The sequence below is a fragment of the Oryctolagus cuniculus genome, chromosome 9, assembly GCF_964237555.1.
Source record: "Oryctolagus cuniculus chromosome 9, mOryCun1.1, whole genome shotgun sequence".
Taxonomy (NCBI): Eukaryota; Metazoa; Chordata; class Mammalia; order Lagomorpha; family Leporidae; genus Oryctolagus; species Oryctolagus cuniculus.
Genome location: NC_091440.1, coordinates 89,544,097 through 89,565,735, shown reverse-complemented (window position 1 = coordinate 89,565,735; position 21,639 = coordinate 89,544,097).

Sequence of the window (21,639 nt, the reverse complement as noted above, 5' to 3'; positions counted from 1 at the left end):
CGTCAGAATACAAAATTTGGGAAGGAAGAAGGCAAAACCAACTCAGACCCAGAAATCATTGAGGAAATTGCCGCTCAAGAAACCAAAAGTCGGCTGAGGCACCCAAAACAATGACAGAAAGCCAGAATTGGAGCAAGCCAACAGCTGTGCCCTGATTGAAAAAGACCATTCCTCCGTTTCTTGAACTCCATATTCCAGCCTCAAAATGAAAGCTCACATCTGAAAATTCAAGACAAACCATGATGAATACGAAAAATGTGAAGAAAGCCAAAGAAACGGAAGAGTCCTTTTTGATATTGGCTTGATTTAGTCACAAGGAAACAGGCTGTTTCCAGATTCATCCACCCCTCCCAGCTGACTGGCTTTGGAAAACTAATTCAATGCACCTGAAAATCGCTGGCAAACTTGATTTGGGGGAATTAATTATCGTTCCCCTCTGCAAAAGGGTTCCATTTCTTTTTGCAAAACACAAAAACTCATGTTGGTCGTGCTGCCTCTCGAATTCTAAGCATGACACTCTAATTTGTTGTGCTTTTTATTTCATAATGGATCCGCTGTCCAAACTCTGGTTTGTATTGCGTCAGAATACAAAATTTGGGAAGGAAGAAGGCAAAACCAACTCAGACCCAGAAATCATTTAGGAAATTGCCGCTCAAGAGACCAAAAGTCGGCTGAGGCACCCAAAACAATGACAGAAAGCCAGAATTGGAGCAAGCCAACAGCTGTGCCCTGATTGAAAAAGACCATTCCTTCCGTGTCTTGAACTCCATATTCCAGCCTCAAAATGAAAGCTCACATCAGAAAATTCATGACAAACCATGATGATTACGAAAAATGTGAAAAAAGCCAAAGAAATGGAAGAGTCCTTTTCGATATTGGCTTGATTTAGTCACAAGGAAACAGGCTGTTTCCAGATTCATCCACCCCTCCCAGCTGACTGGCTTTGGAAAACTAATTCAATGCACCTGAAAATCGCTGGCAAACTTGATTTGGGGGAATTAATTATCGTTCCCCTCTGCAAAAGGGTTCCATTTCTTTTTGCAAAACACAAAAACTCATGTTGGTCGTGCTGCCTCTCGAATTCTAAGCATGACACGCTAATTTGTTGTGCTTTTTATTTCATAATGGATCCACTGTCTAAAGTCTGGTTTGTATTGCTTCAGAATACAAAATTTGGGAAGGAAGAAGGCAAAACCAACTCAGACACAGAAATCATTTAGGAAATTGCCGCTCAAGAAACCAAAAGTCGGCTGAGGCACCCAAAACAATGACAGAAAGCCAGAATTGGAGCAAGCCAACAGCTGTGCCCTGATTGAAAAAGACCATTCCTTCCGTGTCTTGAACTCCATATTCCAGCCTCAAAATGAAAGCTCACATCAGAAAATTCATGACAAACCATGATGAATACAAAAAATGTGAAGAAAGCCAAAGAAACGGAACAGTCCTTTTTGATATTGGCTTGATTTAGTCACAAGGAAACAGGCTGTTTCCAGATTCATCCACCCCTCCCCGCTGACTGGCTTTGGAAAACTAATTCAATGCACCTGAAAATCGCTGGCAAACTTGATTTGGGGGAATTAATTATCGTTCCCCTCTGCAAAAGGGTTCCATTTCTTTTTCCAAAACACAAAAACTCATGTTGGTCGTGCTGCCTCTCGAATTCTAAGCATGACACGCTAATTTGTTGTGTTTTTTATTTCATAATGGATCTGGTTTCTAAACTCTGGTTTGTATTGCGTCAGAATACAAAATTTGGGAAGGAAGAAGGCAAAACCAACTCAGACCCAGAAATGATTTAGGAAATTGCCGCTCAAGAAACCAAAAGTCGGCTGAGGCACCCAAAACAATGACAGAAAGCCAGAATTGGAGCAAGCCAACAGCTGTGCCCTGATTGAAAAAGACCATTCCTCCGTTTCTTGAACTCCATATTCCAGCCTCAAAATGAAAGCTCACATCAGAAAATTCATGACAAACCATGATGAACACGAAAAATGTGAAAAAAGCCAAAGAAACGGAAGAGTCCTTTTCGATATTGGCTTGACTTAGTCACAAGGAAACAGGCTGTTTCCAGATTCATCCACCACTCCCAGCTGACTGGCTTTGGAAAACTAATTCAATGCACCTGAAAATCGCTGGCAAACTTGATTTGGGGGAATTAATTATCGTTCCCCTCTGCAAAAGGGTTCCATTTCTTTTTCCAAAACACAAAAACTCATGTTGGTCGTGCTGCCTCTCGAATTCTAAGCATGACACGCTAATTTGTTGTGCTTTTTATTTCATAATGGATCCGCTGTCTAAAGTCTGGTTTGTATTGCTTCAGAATAAAAAATTTGGAAAGGAAGAGGGCTAAACCAACTCAGACACAGAAATCATTTAGGAAATTGCCGCTCAAGAAACCAAAAGTCGGCTGAGGCACCCAAAACAATGACAGAAAGCCAGAATTGGAGCAAGCCAACAGCTGTGCCCTGATTGAAAAAGACCATTCCTTCCGTGTCTTGAACTCCATATTCCAGCCTCAAAATGAAAGCTCACATCAGAAAATTCATGACAAACCATGATGAATACGAAAAATGTGAAGAAAGCCAAAGAAACGGAAGAGTCCTTTTTGATATTGGCTTGATTTAGTCACAAGGAAACAGGCTGTTTCCAGATTCATCCACCCCTCCCAGCTGACTGGCTTTGGAAAACTAATTCAATGCACCTGAAAATCGCTGGCAAACTTGATTTGGGGGAATTCATTATCGGTCCCCTCTGCAAAAGGGTTCCATTTCTTTTTCCAAAACACAAAAACTCATGTTGGTCGTGCTGCCTCTCGAATTCTAAGCATGACAGGCTAATTTGTTGTGTTTTTTATTTCATAATGGATCCGCTGTCTAAACTCTGGTTTGTATTGCGTCAGAATACAAAATTTGGGAAGGAAGAAGGCAAAACCAACTCAGACCCAGAAATCATTGAGGAAATTGCCGCTCAAGAAACCAAAAGTCGGCTTAGGCACCCAAAACAATGACAGAAAGCCAGAATTGGAGCAAGCCAACAGCTGTGCCCTGATTGAAAAAGACCATTCCTTCCGTGTCTTGAACTCCATATTCCAGCCTCAAAATGAAAGCTCACATCAGAAAATTCATGACAAACCATGATAAATACGAAAAATGTGAAAAAAGCCAAAGAAACGGAAGAGTCCTTTGTGATATTGGCTTGATTTAGTCACAAGGAAACAGGCTGTTTCCAGATTCATCCACCCCTCCCAGCTGACTGGCTTTGGGAAACTAGCTCAATGCACCTGAAAATCGCTGGCAAACTTGATTTGGGGAATTCATTATCGTTCCCCTCTGCAAAAGGGTTCCATTTCTTTTTCCAAAACACAAAAACTCATGTGGGTCGTGCTGCCTCTAGAATTCTAAGCATGGCAGGTTAATTTGTTGTGTTTTTTATTTCATAATGGATCCGGTGTCTAAACTCTTGTTTGTATTGCGTCAGAATACAAAATTTGGGAAGGAAGAAGGCAAAACCAACTCAGACCCAGAAATCATTTAGGAAATTGCCGCTCTAGAAACCAAAAGTTGGCTGAGACCCATAAAACAATGACAGAAAGCCAGAATTGGAGCAAGCCAACAGCTGTGCCCTGATTGAAAAGACCATTCCTTCCGTGTCTTGAACTCCATATTCCAGCCCCCAAATGAAAGCTCACATCAGAAAATTCATGACAAACCATGATAAATATGAAAAATGTAAAAAAGCCAAAGAAATGGAAGAGTCCTTTTTGATATTGGCTTGATTTAGTCACAAGGAAACAGGCTGTTTCTGGAGTCATCTACCCCTCCCAGCTGACTGACTTTGGAAAACTCATTCAATGCACCTGAAAATCGCTGGCACACTTGATATGGGGAACTAATTATCGTTCCCCTCTGCAAAAGGGTTCCATTTCTTTTTCCAAAACACAAAAACTCATGTTGGTCGTGCTGCCTCTAGAATTCTAAGCATGACAGGCTAATTTGTTGTGTTTTTTATTTCATAATGGATGCGCTGTCTAAACTCTGGTTTGTATTGCGTCAGAATACAAAATTTGGGAAGGAAGAAGGCAAAACCAACTCAGACCCAGAAATCATTTAGGAAATTGCCGCTCAAGAAACCAAAAGTCGGCTGAGGCACCCAAAACAATGACAGAAAGCCAGAATTGCAGCAAGCCAACAGCTGTGCCCTGATTGAAAAAGACCATTCCTTCCGTGTCTTGAACTCCATATTCCAGCCTGAAAATCAAAGCTCACATCAGAAAATTCATGACAAACCATGATAAATACGAAAAATGTGAAGAAAGCCAAAGAAACGGAAGAGTCCTTTGTGATATTGGCTTGATTTAGTCACAAGGAAACAGGCTGTTTCCAGATTCATCCACCCCTCCCAGCTGGCTGGCTTTGGAAAACTCATTCAATGCACCTGAAAATCGCTGGCAAACTTGATTTGGGGGAATTAATTTTCATTCCCCTCTGCAAAGGGTTCCATTTCTTTTTCCAAAACACAAAAACTCATGTGGGTCGTGCTGCCTCTCGAATTCTAAGCATGACAGGCTAATTTGTTGTGTTGTTTATTTCATAATGGATCCGCTGTCTAAACTCTGGTTTGTATTGCGTCAGAATACAAAATTTGGGAAGGAAGAAGGCAAAACCAACTCAGACCCAGAAATCAATTAGGAAATTGCCGCTCAAGAAACCAAAAGTTGGCTGAGACCCATAAAACAATGACAGAAAGCCAGAATTGGAGCAAGCCAACAGCTGTGCCCTGATTGAAAAAGACCATTCCTAGCCGGCGCCGTGGCTCAATAGGCTAATCCTCCACCTTGCGGCGCCGGCACACCGGGTTCTAGTCCCGGTTGGGGCGCCGGATTCTGTCCCGGTTGCCCCTCTTCCAGGCCAGCTCTCTGCTATGGCCAGGGAGTGCAGTGGAGGATGGCCCAGGTGCTTGGGCCCTGCACCCCATGGGAGACCAGGAAACGCACCTGGCTCCTGGCTCCTGCCAGGACCAGCGCGGTGCGCCGGCTGCAGTGGCGGCCATTGGAGAGTGAACCAGCGGCAAAGGAAGACCTTTCTCTCTCTGTCTCTCTCTCTCACTGTCCACTCTGCCTGTCAAAAAAAAAAAAAAAGAAAGAAAAAAGAAAAAGACCATTCCTTCCATGTCTTGAGCTCCATATTCCAGCCTCAAAATGAAAGCTCACATCACAAAATTCATGACAAACCATGTTAAATAAGAAAAATGTGAAAAAAGCCAAAGAAACAGAAGAGTCCTTTTTGATATTGGCTTGATTTAGTCACAAGGAAACAGGCTGTTTCCAGAGTCATCCACCCCTCCCAGCTGACTGGCTTTGGAAAACTCATTCAATGCACCTGAAAATCGCTGGCAAACTTGATTTGGGGGAATTAATTTTCGTTCCCCTCTGCAAAAGGGTTCCATTTCTTTTTCCAAAACACAAAAACTCATGTGGGTCGTGCTGCCTCTCGAATTCTAAGCATGACACGCTAATTTGTTGTGTTTTTTATTTCATAATGGATCCGCTGTCTAAACTCTGGTTTGTATTGCGTCAGAATACAAAATTTGGGAAGGAAGAAGGCAAAACCAACTCAGACCCAGAAATCATTTAGGAAATTGCCGCTCAAGAAACCAAAAGTCGGCTGAGGCACCCAAAACAATGACAGAAAGCCAGAATTGCAGCAAGCCAACAGCTGTGCCCTGATTGAAAAAGACCATTCCTTCCGTGTCTTGAACTCCATATTCCAGCCTCAAAATGAAAGCTCACATCAGAAAATTCATGACAAGCCATGATAAATACGAAAAATGTGAAAACAGCCAAAGAAACGGAAGAGTCCTTTGTGATATTGGCTTGATTTAGTCCCAAGGAAACAGGCTGTTTCCAGATTCATCCACCCCTCCCAGCTGGCTGGCTTTGGAAAACTCATTCAATGCACCTGAAAATCCCTGGCAAACTTGATTTGAGGGAATTAATTTTCATTCCCTTCTGCAAATGGGTTCCATTTCTCTTTCCAAAACACAAAAACTCATGTTGGTCGTGCTGCCTCTAGAATTCTAACCATGACAGGCTAATTTGTTGTGTTTTTTATTTCATAATGGATCCGCTGTCTAAACTCTGGTTTGTATTGCGTCAGAATACAAAATTTGGGAAGGAAGAAGGCAAAACCAACTCAGACCCAGAAATCATTTAGGAAATTGCTGCGCAAGAAAACAAAAGTCGGCTGAGGCACCCAAAACAATGACAGAAAGCCAGAATTGGAGCAAGCCAACAGCTGTGCCCTGATTGAAAAAGACCATTCCTTCCGTGTCTTGAACTCCATATTCCAGCCTCAAAATGAAAGCTCACATCAGAAAATTCATGACAAACCATGATAAATGAGAAAAATGTGAAAACAGCCAAAGAAACGGAAGAGTCCTTTTTGATATTGGCTTGATTTAGTCACAAGGAAACAGGCTGTTTCCAGATTCATCCACCCCTCCCAGCTGACTGGCTTTGGAAAACTCATTCAATGCACCTGAAAATCCCTGGCAAACTTGATTTGGGGGAATTAATTTTCGTTCCCCTCTGCAAGAGAGTTCCATTTCTTTTTCCAAAACACAAAAACTCATGTTGGTCGTGCTGCCTCTAGAATTCTAAGCATGACAGGCTAATTTGTTGTGTTTTTTATTTCATAATGGATCCGCTGTCTAAACTCTGGTTTGTATTGCGTCAGAATACAAAATTTGGGAAGGAAGAAGGCAAAACCAACTCAGACCCAGAAATCATTTAGGAAATTGCCGCTCAAGAAACCAAATGTCGGCTGAGACACATAACACAATGACAGAAAGCCAGAATTGGAGCAAGCCAACCACTGTGCCCCGACTGAAAAAGACCATCCCTTCCGTGTCTTGAACTCTATATTCCAGCCTCAAAATGAAAGCTCACATCACAAAATTCATGACAAACCATGATAAATGAGAAAAATGTAAAAAAAGCCAAAGAAACGGAAGAGTCCTTTTTGATATTGGCTTCATTTAGTCACAAGGAAACAGGCTGTTTCCAGATTCATCCACCCCTCCCAGCTGACTGGCTTTGGAAAACTCATTCAATGCACCTGAAAATCGCTGGCAAACTTGATTTGGGGGAATTAATTTTCATTCCCCTCTGCAAAAGGATTCCATTTCTTTTCCAAAACACAAAAACTCATGTTGGTCATGCTGCCTCTAGAATTCTAAGCATGACAGGCTAATTTGTTGTGCTTTTTATTTCATAATGGATCCGCTGTCTAAACTCTGGTTTGTATTGCGTGAGAATACAAAATTTGGGAAGGAAGAAGGCAAAACCAACTCAGACCCAGAAATCATTTAGGAAATTGCCGCTCAAGAAACCAAATGTCGCCTGAGACCCATAAAACAATGACAGAAAGCCAGAATTGGAGCAAGCCAACAGCTGTGCCCTGATTGAAAAAGACCATTCCGTCCGTGTCTTGAACTCCATATTCCAGCCTGAAAATGAAAGCTCACATCACAAAATTCGAGACAAACCATGATAAATACGAAAAATGTGAAAAAAGCCAAAGAAACGGAAGAGTCCTTTTTGATATTGGCTTGATTTAGTCACAAGGAAACAGGCTGTTTCCAGATTCATCCACCCCTCCCAGCTGACTGGCTTTGGAAAACTCATTCAATGCACCTGAAAATCGCTGGCAAACTTGATTTGGGGGAATTAATTTTCATTCCCCTCTGCAAAGGGTTCCATTTCTTTTTCCAAAACACAAAAACTCATGTTGGTCGTGCTGCCTCTAGAATTCTAAGCATGACAGGCTAATTTGTTGTGTTGTTTATTTCATAATGGATCCGCTGTCTAAACTCTGGTTTGTATTGCGTCAGAATACAAAATTTGGGAAGGAAGAAGGCAAAACCAACTCAGACCCAGAAATCAATTAGGAAATTGCCGCTCAAGAAACCAAAAGTTGGCTGAGACCCATAAAACAATGACAGAAAGCCAGAATTGGAGCAAGCCAACAGCTGTGCCCTGATTGAAAAAGACCATTCCTAGCCGGCGCCGTGGCTCAATAGGCTAATCCTCCACCTTGCGGCGCCGGCACACCGGGTTCTAGTCCCGGTTGGGGCGCCGGATTCTGTCCCGGTTGCCCCTCTTCCAGGCCAGCTCTCTGCTATGGCCAGGGAGTGCAGTGGAGGATGGCCCAGGTGCTTGGGCCCTGCACCCCATGGGAGACCAGGAAACGCACCTGGCTCCTGGCTCCTGCCAGGACCAGCGCGGTGCGCCGGCTGCAGTGGCGGCCATTGGAGAGTGAACCAGCGGCAAAGGAAGACCTTTCTCTCTCTGTCTCTCTCTCTCACTGTCCACTCTGCCTGTCAAAAAAAAAAAAAAAAAAGAAAGAAAAAAGAAAAAGACCATTCCTTCCATGTCTTGAACTCCATATTCCAGCCTCAAAATGAAAGCTCACATCACAAAATTCATGACAAACCATGTTAAATAAGAAAAATGTGAAAAAAGCCAAAGAAACAGAAGAGTCCTTTTTGATATTGGCTTGATTTAGTCACAAGGAAACAGGCTGTTTCCAGAGTCATCCACCCCTCCCAGCTGACTGGCTTTGGAAAACTCATTCAATGCACCTGAAAATCGCTGGCAAACTTCATTTGGGGGAATTAATTTTCGTTCCCCTCTGCAAAAGGGTTCCATTTCTTTTTCCAAAACACAAAAACTCATGTGGGTCGTGCTGCCTCTCGAATTCTAAGCATGACACGCTAATTTGTTGTGTTTTTTATTTCATAATGGATCCGCTGTCTAAACTCTGGTTTGTATTGCGTCAGAATACAAAATTTGGGAAGGAAGAAGGCAAAACCAACTCAGACCCAGAAATCATTTAGGAAATTGCCGCTCAAGAAACCAAAAGTCGGCTGAGGCACCCAAAACGATGACAGAAAGCCAGAATTGCAGCAAGCCAACAGCTGTGCCCTGATTGAAAAAGACCATTCCTTCCGTGTCTTGAACTCCATATTCCAGCCTCAAAATGAAAGCTCACATCAGAAAATTCATGACAAGCCATGATAAATACGAAAAATGTGAAAACAGCCAAAGAAACGGAAGAGTCCTTTGTGATATTGGCTTGATTTAGTCCCAAGGAAACAGGCTGTTTCCAGATTCATCCACCCCTCCCAGCTGGCTGGCTTTGGAAAACTCATTCAATGCACCTGAAAATCCCTGGCAAACTTGATTTGAGGGAATTAATTTTCATTCCCTTCTGCAAATGGGTTCCATTTCTCTTTCCAAAACACAAAAACTCATGTTGGTCGTGCTGCCTCTAGAATTCTAACCATGACAGGCTAATTTGTTGTGTTTTTTATTTCATAATGGATCCGCTGTCTAAACTCTGGTTTGTATTGCGTCAGAATACAAAATTTGGGAAGGAAGAAGGCAAAACCAACTCAGACCCAGAAATCATTTAGGAAATTGCTGCGCAAGAAAACAAAAGTCGGCTGAGGCACCCAAAACAATGACAGAAAGCCAGAATTGCAGCAAGCCAACAGCTGTGCCCTGATTGAAAAAGACCATTCCTTCCGTGTCTTGAACTCCATATTCCAGCCTCAAAATGAAAGCTCACATCAGAAAATTCATGACAAACCATGATAAATACGAAAAATGTGAAAACAGCCAAAGAAACGGAAGAGTCCTTTTTGATATTGGCTTGATTTAGTCACAAGGAAACAGGCTGTTTCCAGATTCATCCACCCCTCCCAGCTGACTGGCTTTGGAAAACTCATTCAATGCACCTGAAAATCCCTGGCAAACTTGATTTGGGGGAATTAATTTTCGTTCCCCTCTGCAAGAGAGTTCCATTTCTTTTTCCAAAACACAAAAACTCATGTTGGTCGTGCTGCCTCTAGAATTCTAAGCATGACAGGCTAATTTGTTGTGTTTTTTATTTCATAATGGATCCGCTGTCTAAACTCTGGTTTGTATTGCGTCAGAATACAAAATTTGGGAAGGAAGAAGGCAAAACCAACTCAGACCCAGAAATCATTTAGGAAATTGCTGCGCAAGAAAACAAATGTCGGCTGAGACACATAACACAATGACAGAAAGCCAGAATTGGAGCAAGCCAACCACTGTGCCCCGACTGAAAAAGACCATCCCTTCCGTGTCTTGAACTCTATATTCCAGCCTCAAAATGAAAGCTCACATCACAAAATTCATGACAAACCATGATAAATGAGAAAAATGTAAAAAAAGCCAAAGAAACGGAAGAGTCCTTTGTGATATTGGCTGGATTTACTCACAAGGAAACAGGCTGTTTCCAGATTCATCCACCCCTCCCAGCTGACTGGCTTTGGAAAACTCATTCAATGCACCTGAAAATCGCTGGCAAACTTGATTTGGGGGAATTAATTTTCATTCCCCTCTGCAAAAGGATTCCATTTCTTTTCCAAAACACAAAAACTCATGTTGGTCATGCTGCCTCTAGAATTCTAAGCATGACAGGCTAATTTGTTGTGCTTTTTATTTCATAATGGATCCGCTGTCTAAACTCTGGTTTGTATTGCGTCAGAATACAAAATTTGGGAAGGAAGAAGGCAAAACCAACTCAGACCCAGAAATCATTTAGGAAATTGCCGCTCAAGAAACCAAATGTCGCCTGAGACCCATAAAACAATGACAGAAAGCCAGAATTGGAGCAAGCCAACAGCTGTGCCCTGATTGAAAAAGACCATTCCGTCCGTGTCTTGAACTCCATATTCCAGCCTGAAAATGAAAGCTCACATCACAAAATTCGAGACAAACCATGATAAATACGAAAAATGTGAAAAAAGCCAAAGAAACGGAAGAGTCCTTTTTGATATTGGCTTGATTTAGTCACAAGGAAACAGGCTGTTTCCAGATTCATCCACCCCTCCCAGCTGACTGGCTTTGGAAAACTCATTCAATGCACCTGAAAATCGCTGGCAAACTTGATTTGGGGGAATTAATTATCGTTCCCCTCTGCAAATGGGTTCCATTTCTCTTTCCAAAACACAAAAACTCATGTTGGTCTTGCTGCCTCTAGAATTCTAAGCATGACAGGCTAATTTGTTGTGTTTTTTATTTCATAATGGATCCGCTGTCTAAACTCTGGTTTGTATTGCGTCAGAATACAAAATTTGGGAAGGAAGAAGGCAAAACCAACTCAGACCCAGAAATCATTTAGGAAATTGCTGCGCAAAAAACCAAAGGTCGGCTGAGGCACCCAAAACAATGACAGAAAGCCAGAATTGGAGCAGGCCAACAGCTGTGCCCTGATTGAAAAAGACCATTCCTTCCGTGTCTTGAACTCCATATTCCAGCCTCAAAATGAAAGCTCACATCAGAAAATTCATAACAAACCATGATAAATGAGAAAAATGTGAAAACAGCCAAAGAAACGGAAGAGTCCTTTGTGATATTGGCTTGATTTAGTCACAAGGAAACAGGCTGTTTCCAGATTCATCCACCCCTCCCAGCTGACTGGCTTTGGAAAACTCATTCAATGCACCTGAAAATCGCTGGCAAACTTGATTTGGGGGAATTAATTATCGTTCCCCTCTGCAAGAGGGTTCCATTTCTTTTTCCAAAACACAAAAACTCATGTTGGTCGTGCTGCCTCTATAATTCTAAGCATGACAGGCTAATTTGTTGTGTTTTTTATTTCATAATGGATCCGCTGTCTAAACTCAGGTTTGTATTGCGTCAGAATACAAAATTTGGGAAGGAAGAAGGCAAAACCAACTCAGACCTAGAAATCATTTAGGAAATTGCCGCTCTAGAAATGAAAAGTCGGCTGAGAACCATAAAACAATGACAGAAAGCCAGAATTGGAGCAAGCCAATAACTGTGCCCTGGCGGAAGAAGACCATTCCTTCCGTGTCTTGAACTCTATATTCCAGCCTCAAAATGAAACCTCACATCACAAAATTCAAGACAAACCATGATAAATACGAAAAATGTGAAAAAAGCCAAAGAAACGGAAGAGTCCTTTTTGATATTGGCTTGATTTAGTCCCAAGGAAACAGGCTGTTTCCAGATTCATCCACCCCTCCCAGCTGACTGGCTTTGGAAAACTCATTCAATGCACCTGAAAATCCCTGGCAAACTTGATTTGAGGGAATTAATTTTCATTCCCTTCTGCAAAAGGGTTCCATTTCTTTTTCCAAAACACAAAAACTCATGTTGGTCGTGCTGCCTCTAGAATTCTAAGCATGACAGGCTAATTTGTTGTGTTTTTTATTTCATAATGGATCCGCTGTATAAACTCAGGTTTGTATTGCGTCAGAATACAAAATTTGGGAAGGAAGAAGGCAAAACCAACTCAGACCCAGAAATCATTTAGGAAATTGCCGCTCTAGAAATCAAAAGTCGGCTGAGAACCATAAAACAATGACAGAAAGCCAGAATTGGAGCAAGCCAATAACTGTGCCCTGGCGGAAGAAGACAATTCCTTCTGTGTCTTGAACTCCATATTCCAGCCTCAAAATGAAAGCTCACATCACAAAATTCAAGACAAAGCATGATAAATACGAAAAATGTGAAAAAAGCCAAAGAAACGGAAGAGTCCTTTTTGAGATTGGCTTGATTTAGTCACAAGGAAACAGGCTGTTTCCAGATTCATCCACCCCTCCCAGCTGACTGGCTTTGGAAAACTCATTCAATGCACCTGAAAATCCCTGGCAAACTTGATTTGAGGGAATTAATTTTCATTCCCTTCTGCAAATGGGTTCCATTTCTTTTTCCAAAACACAAAAACTCATGTTGGTCGTGCTGCCTCTCGAATTCTAAGCATGACAGGCTAATTTGTTGTGCTTTTTATTTCATAATGGATCCGCTGTCTAAACTCTGGTTTGTATTGCGTCAGAATACAAAATTTGGGAAGGAAGAAGGCAAAACCAACTCAGACCCAGAAATCATTTAGGAAATTGCTGCGCAAGAAACCAAAAGTCGGCTGAGGCACCCAAAACAATGACAGAAAGCCAGAATTGGAGCAAGCCAACAGCTGTGCCCTGATTGAAAAAGACCATTCCTTCCGTGTCTTGAACTCCATACTCCAGCCTCAAAATGAAAGCTCACATCAGAAAATTCATGACAAACCATGATAAATGAGAAAAATGTGAAAAAAGCCAAAGAAACGGAAGAGTCCTTTTGGATATTGGCTTGATTTAGTCACAAGGAAACAGGCTGTTTCCAGATTCATCCACCCCTCCCAGCTGACTGGCTTTGGAAAACTCATTCAATGCACCTGAAAATCGCTGGCAAACTTGATTTGGGGGAATTAATTTTCGTTCCCCTCTGCAAGAGAGTTCCATTTCTTTTTCCAAAACACAAAAACTCATGTTGGTCGTGCTGCCTCTAGAATTCTAAGCATGACAGGCTAATTTGTTGTGTTTTTTATTTCATAATGGATCCGCTGTCTAAACTCTTGTTTGTATTGCGTCAGAATACAAAATTTGGGAAGGAAGAAGGCAAAACCAACTCAGACCCAGAAATCATTTAGGAAATTGCCGCTCTAGAAACCAAAGTCGGCTGAGACCCATAAAACAATGACAGAAAGCCAGAATTGGAGCAAGCCAACAGCTGTGCCCTGATTGAAAAAGACCATTCCTTCCGTGTCTTGAACTCCATATTCCAGCCTCCAAATGAAAGCTCACATCAGAAAATTCATGACAAACCATGATAAATACGAAAAATGTGAAAACAGCCAAAGAAATGGAAGAGTCCTTTGTGATATTGGCTTGATTTAGTCACAAGGAAACAGGCTGTTTCCAGATTCATCCACCCCTCCCAGCTGCCTGGCTTTGGAAAACTCATTCAATGCACCTGAAAATCGCTGGCAAACTTGATTTGGGGGAATTAATTTTCGTTCCCCTCTGCAAAAGGGTTCCATTTCTTTTTCCAAAACACAAAAACTCATGTTGGTCGTGCTGCCTCTAGAACTCTAAGCATGACAGGCTAATTTGTTGTGTTTTTCATTTCATAATGGATCCGCTGTCTAAACTATTGTTTGTATTGCGTCAGAATACAAAATTTGGGAAGGAAGAAGGCAAAACCAACTCAAACCCAGATATCATTTAGGAAATTGCTGCTCAAGAAACCAAAAGTCGGCTGAGGCACCCAAAACAATGACAGAAAGCCAGAATTGGAGCAAGCCAACAGCTGTGCCCTGACTGAAAAGACCATTCCGTCCGTGTCTTGAACTCCATATTCCAGCCTCAAAATGAAAGCTCACATCAGAAAATTCATGACAAACCATGATAAATACGAAAAATGTGAAAAAAGCCAAAGAAACGGAAGAGTCCTTTTGGATATTGGCTTGATTTAGTCACAAGGAAACAGGCTGTTTCCAGATTCATCCACCCCTCCCAGCTGACTGGCTTTGGAAAACTCATTCAATGCACCTGAAAATCGCTGGCAAACTTGATTTGGGGGAATTAATTAGCGTTCCCCTCTGCAAAAGGGTTCCATTTCTTTTTCCAAAACACAAAAACTCACGTTGGTCGTGCTACCTCTAGAATTCTAAGCATGACAGGCTAATTTGTTGTGTTTTTTATTTCATAATGGATCCGCTGTCTAAACTCTTGTTTGTATTGCGTCAGAATACAAAATTTGGGAAGGAAGAAGGCAAAACCAACTCAGACCCAGAAATCATTTAGGAAATTGCTGCTCAAGAAACCAAAAGTCGGCTGAGGCACCCAAAACAATGACAGAAAGCCAGAATTGGAGCAAGCCAACAGCTGTGCCCTGATTGAAAAAGACCATTCCTTCCGTGTCTTGAACTCCATATTCCAGCCTCAAAATCAAAGCTCACATCAGAAAATTCATGACAAACCATGATAAATACGAAAAATGTGAAAAAAGCCAAAGAAACGGAAGAGTCCTTTGTGATATTGGCTTGATTTAGTCACAAGGAAACAGGCTGTTTCCAGATTCATCCACCCCTCCCAGCTGACTGGCTTTGGAAAACTCATTCAATGCACCTGAAAATTGCTGGCAAACTTGATTTGAGGGAATTAATTATCGTTCCCCTCTGCAAAAGGGTTCCATTTCTTTTTGCAAAACACAAAAACTCATGTTGGTCGTGCTGCCTCTCGAATTCTAAGCATGACACGCTAATTTGTTGTGTTTTTTATTTCATAATGGATCCGCTGTCTAAACTCTGGTTTGTATTGCGTCAGAATACAAAATTTGGGAAGGAAGAAGGCAAAACCAACTCAGACCCAGAAATCATTTACGAAATTGCCGCTCAAGAAACCAAATCTCACCTGAGACCCATAAAACAATGACAGAAAGCCAGAATTGGAGCAAGCCAACAGCTGTGCCCTGATGGAAGAAGACCATTCCTTCCGTGTCTTGAACTCCATATTCCAACCTCAAAATGAAAGCTCACATCAGAAAATTCATGACAAACCATGATAAATACGAAAAATGTGAAAACAGCCAAAGAAACGGAAGAGTCCTTTTTGATATTGGCTTGATTTAGTCACAAGGAAACAGGCTGTTTCCAGATTCATCCACCCATCCCAGCTGACTGGCTTTGGAAAACTCATTCAATGCACCTGAAAATCCCTGGCAAACTTGATTTGGGGGAATTAATTATCGTTCCCCTCTGCAAAAGGGTTCCATTTCTTTTTCCAAAACACAAAAACTCATGTTGGTCGTGCTGCCTCTCGAATTCTAAGCATGACAGGCTAATTTGTTGTGTTTTTTATTTCATAATGGATCCGCTGTCTAAATTCTGGTTTGTATTGCGTCAGAATACAAAATTTTGGAAGGAAGAAGGCAAAACCAACTCAGACCCAGAAATCATTCAGGAAATTGCCGCTCTAGAAACAAAAAGTCGGCTGAGACCCATAAAACAATGACAGAAAGCCAGAATTGGAGCAAGCCAACAGCTGTGTCCTGACGGAAGAAGACCATTCCTTCCGTGTCTTGAACTCCATATTCCAGCCTCAAACTGAAAGCTCACATCGGAAAATTCATGACAAACCATGATAAATACGAAAAATGTGAAAAAAGCCAAAGAAACGGAAGAGTCCTTTTTGATATTGGCTTGATTTAGTCACAAGGAAACAGGCTGTTTCCAGATTCATCCACCCCTCCCAGCTGACTGGCTTTGGAAAACTCATTCAATGCACCTGAAAATCGCTGGCAAACTTGATTTGGGGGAATTAATTATCATTCCCATCTGCAAAAGGGTTCCATTTCTTTTTCCAAAACACAAAAACTCATGTTGGTCGTGCTGCCTCTAGAATTCTAAGCATGACAGGCTAATTTGTTGTGTTTTTTATTTCATAATGGATCCGCTGTCTAAATTCTGGTTTGTACTGCGTCAGAATACAAAATTTGGGAAGGAAGAAGGCAAAACCAACTCAGACCCAGAAATCATTTAGGAAATTGCCGATCTAGAAACAAAAAGTCGGCTGAGACCCATAAAACAATGACAGAAAGCCAGAATTGGAGCAAGCCAACAGCTGTGCCCTGATTGAAAAAGACCATTCCTTCCGTGTCTTGAACTCCATATTCCAGCCTCAAAATGAAAGCTCACATCGGAAAATTCATGACAAACCATGATAAATGAGAAAAATGTGAAAACAGCCAAAGAAACGGAAGAGTCCTTTTTGATATTGGCTTGATTTAGTCACAAGGAAACAGGCTGTTTCCAGATTCATCCACCCATCCCAGCTGACTGGCTTTGGAAAACTCATTCAATGCACCTGAAAATCCCTGGCAAACTTGATTTGGGGGAATTAATTATCGTTCCCATCTGCAAAAGGGTTCCATTTATTCTTCCAAAACACAAAAACTCATGTTGGTCATGCTGCCTCTAGAATTCTAAGCATGACAGGCTAATTTGTTGTGTTTTTTATTTCATAATGGATCCGCTGTCTAAACTCTGGTTTGTATTGCGTCAGAATACAAAATTTGGGAAGGAAGAAGGCAAAACCAACTCAGACCCAGAAATCATTTAGGAAATTGCCGCTCTAGAAACAAAAAGTCGGCTGAGACCCATAAAACAATGACAGAAAGCCAGAATTGGAGCAAGCCAACAGCTGTGCCCTGATGGAAGAAGACCATTCCTTCCGTGTCTTGAACTCCATATTCCAGCCTCAAACTGAAAGCTCACATCAGAAAATTCATGACAAACCATGATAAATACGAAAAATGTGAAAAAAGCCAAAGAAACGGAAGAGTCCTTTTTGATATTGGCTTGATTTAGTCACAAGGAAACAGGCTGTTTCCAGATTCATCCACCCCTCCCAGCTGACTGGCTTTGGAAAACTCATTCAATGCACCTGAAAATCCCTGGCAAACTTGATTTGGGGGAATTAATTATCGTTCCCATCTGCAAAAGGGTACCATTTCTTTTTCCAAAACACAAAAACTCATGTTGGACGTGCTGCCTCTAGAATTCTAAGCATGACAGGCTAATTTGTTGTGTTTTTTATTTCATAATGGATCCGCTGTCTAAATTCTGGTTTGTATTGCGTCAGAATACAAAATTTGGGAAGGAAGAAGGCAAAACCAACTCAGACCCAGAAATCATTTAGGAAATTGCCGCTCAAGAAACCAAAACTTGGCTGAAACCCGTAAAACAATGACAGAAAGCCAGAATTGGAAAAGCCAACAGCTGTGTCCTGTTTGAAAAACACCATTGCTTCCGTGACCTGAACTCCATTTTCCAGCATCAAAATCAAATCTCACATCAGAAAATTCATGACAAACCATGATAAATACGAAAAATGTGAAAAAAGCCAAAGAAACGGAAGAGTCCTTTTTGATATTGGCTTGATTTAGTCACAAGGAAACAGGCTGTTTCCAGATTCATCCACCCCTCCCAGCTGACTGGCTTTGGAAAACTCATTCAATGCACCTGAAAATCGCTGGCAAACTTGATTTGGGGGAATTAATTTTCGTTCCCCTCTGCAAAAGGGTTCCATTTCTGTTTCCAAAACACAAAAACTCATGTTGGTCGTGCTGCCTCTAGAATTCTAAGCATGACAGGCTAATTTGTTGTGTTTTTTATTTCATAATGGATCCGCTGTCTAAACTCTGGTTTGTATTGCGTCAGAATACAAAATTTGGGAAGGAAGAAGGCAAAACCAACTCAGACCCAGAAATCATTTAGGAAATTACCGCTCAAGAAACCAAATGTCGGCTGAGACCCATAAAACAATGACAGAAAGCCAGAATTGGAGCAAGCCAACAGCTGTGCCCTGATTGAAAAAGACCATTCCTTCCATGTCTTGAACTCCATATTCCAGCCTCAAAATGAAAGCTCACATCAGAAAATTCATGACAAACCATGATAAATACGAAAAATGTGAAAAAAGCCAAAGAAATGGAAGAGTCCTTTTTGATATTGGCTTGATTTAGTCACAAGGAAACAGGCTGTTTCCAGATTCATCCACCCCTCCCAGCTGCCTGGCTGTGGAAAACTCATTCAATGCACCTGAAAATCGCTGGCAAACTTGATTTGGGGGAATTAATTTTCGTTCCCCTCTGCAAAAGGGTTCCATTTCTTTTTCCAAAACACAAAAACTCATGTTGCTCGTGCTGCCTCTAGAACTCTAAGCATGACAGGCTAATTTGTTGTGTTTTTTATTTCATAATGGATCCGCTGTCTAAACTCTGGTTTGTATTGCGTCAGAATACACAATTTGGGAAGGAACAAAGCAAAACCAACTCAGACCCAGATATCATTTAGGAAATTGCTGCTCAAGAAACCAAAAGTCGGCTGAGGCACCCAAAACAATGACAGAAAGCCAGAATTGGAGCAAGCCAACAGCTGTGCCCTGACTGAAAAAGACCATTCCTTCCGTGTCTTGAACTCCATATTCCAGCCTCAAAATGAAAGCTCACATCGGAAAATTCATGACAAACCATGATAAATACGAAAAATGTGAAAAAAGCCAAAGAAACGGAAGAGTCCTTTGTGATATTGGCTTCATTTAGTCACAAGGAAACAGGCTGTTTCCAGATTCATCCACCCCTCCCAGCTGACTGGCTTTGGAAAACTCATTCAATGCACCTGAAAATCCCTGGCAAACGTGATTTGGGGGAATTAATTAGCGTTCCCCTCTGCAAAAGGGTTCCATTTATTTTTCCAATACAAAAAAACTCATGTGGGTCGTGCTGCCTCTAGAATTGTAAGCATGACAGGCTAATTTGTTGTGTTTTTTATTTCATAATGGATCCGCTGTCTAAACTCTTGTTTGTATTGCGTCAGAATACAAAATTTGGGAAGGAAGAAGGCAAAACCAACTCAGACCCAGAAATCATTTAGGAAATTGCTGCTCAAGAAACCAAAAGTCGGCTGAGGCACCCAAAACAATGACAGAAAGCCAGAATTGGAGCAAGCCAACAGCTGTGCCCTGACTGAAAAGACCATTCCTTCCGTGTCTTGAACTCCATATTCCAGCCTCAAAATCAAAGCTCACATCAGAAAATTCATGACAAACCATGATGAATACGCAAAATGTGAAAAAAGCCAAAGAAACGGAAGAGTCTTTTTGGATATTGGCTTGATTTAGTCCCAAGGAAACAGGCTGTTTCCAGATTCATCCACCCCTCCCAGCAGACTGGCTTTGGAAAACTCATTCAATGCACCTGAAAATCGCTGGCAAACTTGATTTGGGGGAATTAATTTTCATTCCCCTCTGCAAAAGGGTTCCATTTCTTTTTCCAAAACACAAAAACTCACGTTGGTCGTGCTGCCTCTAGAATTCTAAGCATGACAGGCTAATTTGTTGTGTTTTTTATTTCATAATGGATCCGCTGTCTAAACTCTGGTTTGTATTGCATCAGAATACAAAATTTGGGAAGGAAGAAGGCAAAACCAACTCAGACCCAGAAATCATTTAGGAAATTCCCACTCAAGAAACCAAATGTCGGCTGAGACCCATAAAACAATGACAGAAAGCCAGAATTGGAGCAAGCCAACAGCTGTGCCCTGATTGAAAAAGACCATTCCTTCCGTGTCTTGAACTCCATATTCCAGCCTCAAAATGAAAGCTCACATCAGAAAATTCATGACAAACCATGATAAATACGAAAAATGTGAAAAAAGCCAAAGAAATGGAAGAGTCCTTTTTGATATTGGCTTGATTTAGTCACAAGGAAACAGGCTGTTTCCAGATTCATCCACCCCTCCCAGCTGACTGGCTTTGGAAAACTCATTCAATGCACCTGAAAATCGCTGGCAAACTTGATTTGGGGGAATTAATTTTCGTTCCCCTCTGCAAAAGGGTTCCATTTCTTTTTCCAAAACACAAAAACTCATGTTGGTCGTGCTGCCTCTAGAACTCTAAGCATGACAGGCTAATTTGTTGTGTTTTTTATTTCATAATGGATCCGCTGTCTAAACTCTTGTTTGTATTGCGTCAGAATACACAATTTGGGAAGGAACAATGCAAAACCAACTCAGACCCAGATATCATTTAGGAAATTGCTGCTCAAGAAACCAAAAGTCGGCTGAGGCACCCAAAACAATGACAGAAAGCCAGAATTGGAGCAAGCCAACAGCTGTGCCCTGACTGAAAAAGACCATTCCTTCCGTGTCTTGAACTCCATATTCCAGCCTGAAAATGAAAGCTCACATCTGAAAATTCATGACAAACCATGATAAATACGCAAAATGTGAAAACAGCCAAAGAAACGGAAGAGTCCTTTGTGATATTGGCTTCATTTAGTCACAAGGAAACAGGCTGTTTCCAGATTCATCCACCCCTCCCAGCTGACTGGCTTTGGAAAACTAATTCAATGCACCTGAAAATCGCTGGCAAACTTGATTTGGGGGAATTAATTATCGTTCCCCTCTGCAAAAGGGTTCCATTTCTTTTTCCAAAACACAAAAACTCATGTTGGTCGTGCTGCCTCTAGAATTCTAAGCATGACAGGCTAATTTGTTGTGTTTTTTATTTCATAATGGATCCGCTGTCTAAACTCTTGTTTGTATTGCGTCAGAATACAAAATTTGGGAAGGAAGAAGGCAAAACCAACTCAGACCCAGAAATCATTCAGGAAATTGCCGCTCTAGAAACCAAAGTCGGCTGAGACCCATAAAACAATGACAGAAAGCCAGAATTGGAGAAAGCCAACAGCTGTGCCCTGATTGAAAAAGACCATTCCTTCCGTGTCTTGAACTCCATATTCCAGCCTCAAAATGAAAGCTCACATCAGAAAATTCATGACAAACCATGATAAATGAGAAAAATGTGAAAAAAGCCAAAGAAACGGAAGAGTCCTTTTGGATATTGGCTTGATTTAGTCACAAGGAAACAGGCTGTTTCCAGATTCATCCACCCCTCCCAGCTGACTGGCTTTGGAAAACTCATTCAATGCACCTGAAAATCGCTGGCAAACTTGATTTGGGGGAATTAATTATCGTTCCCCTCTGCAAAAGGGTTCCATTTCTTTTTCCAAAACACAAAAACTCATGTTGGTCGTGCTGCCTCTAGAATTCTAAGCATGACAGGCTAATTTGTTGTGTTTTCTATTTCATAATGGATCCGCTGTCTAAACTCTGGTTTGTATTGCGTCAGAATACAAAATTTGGGAAGGAAGAAGGCAAAACCAACTCAGACCCAGAAATCATTTAGGAAATTGCCGCT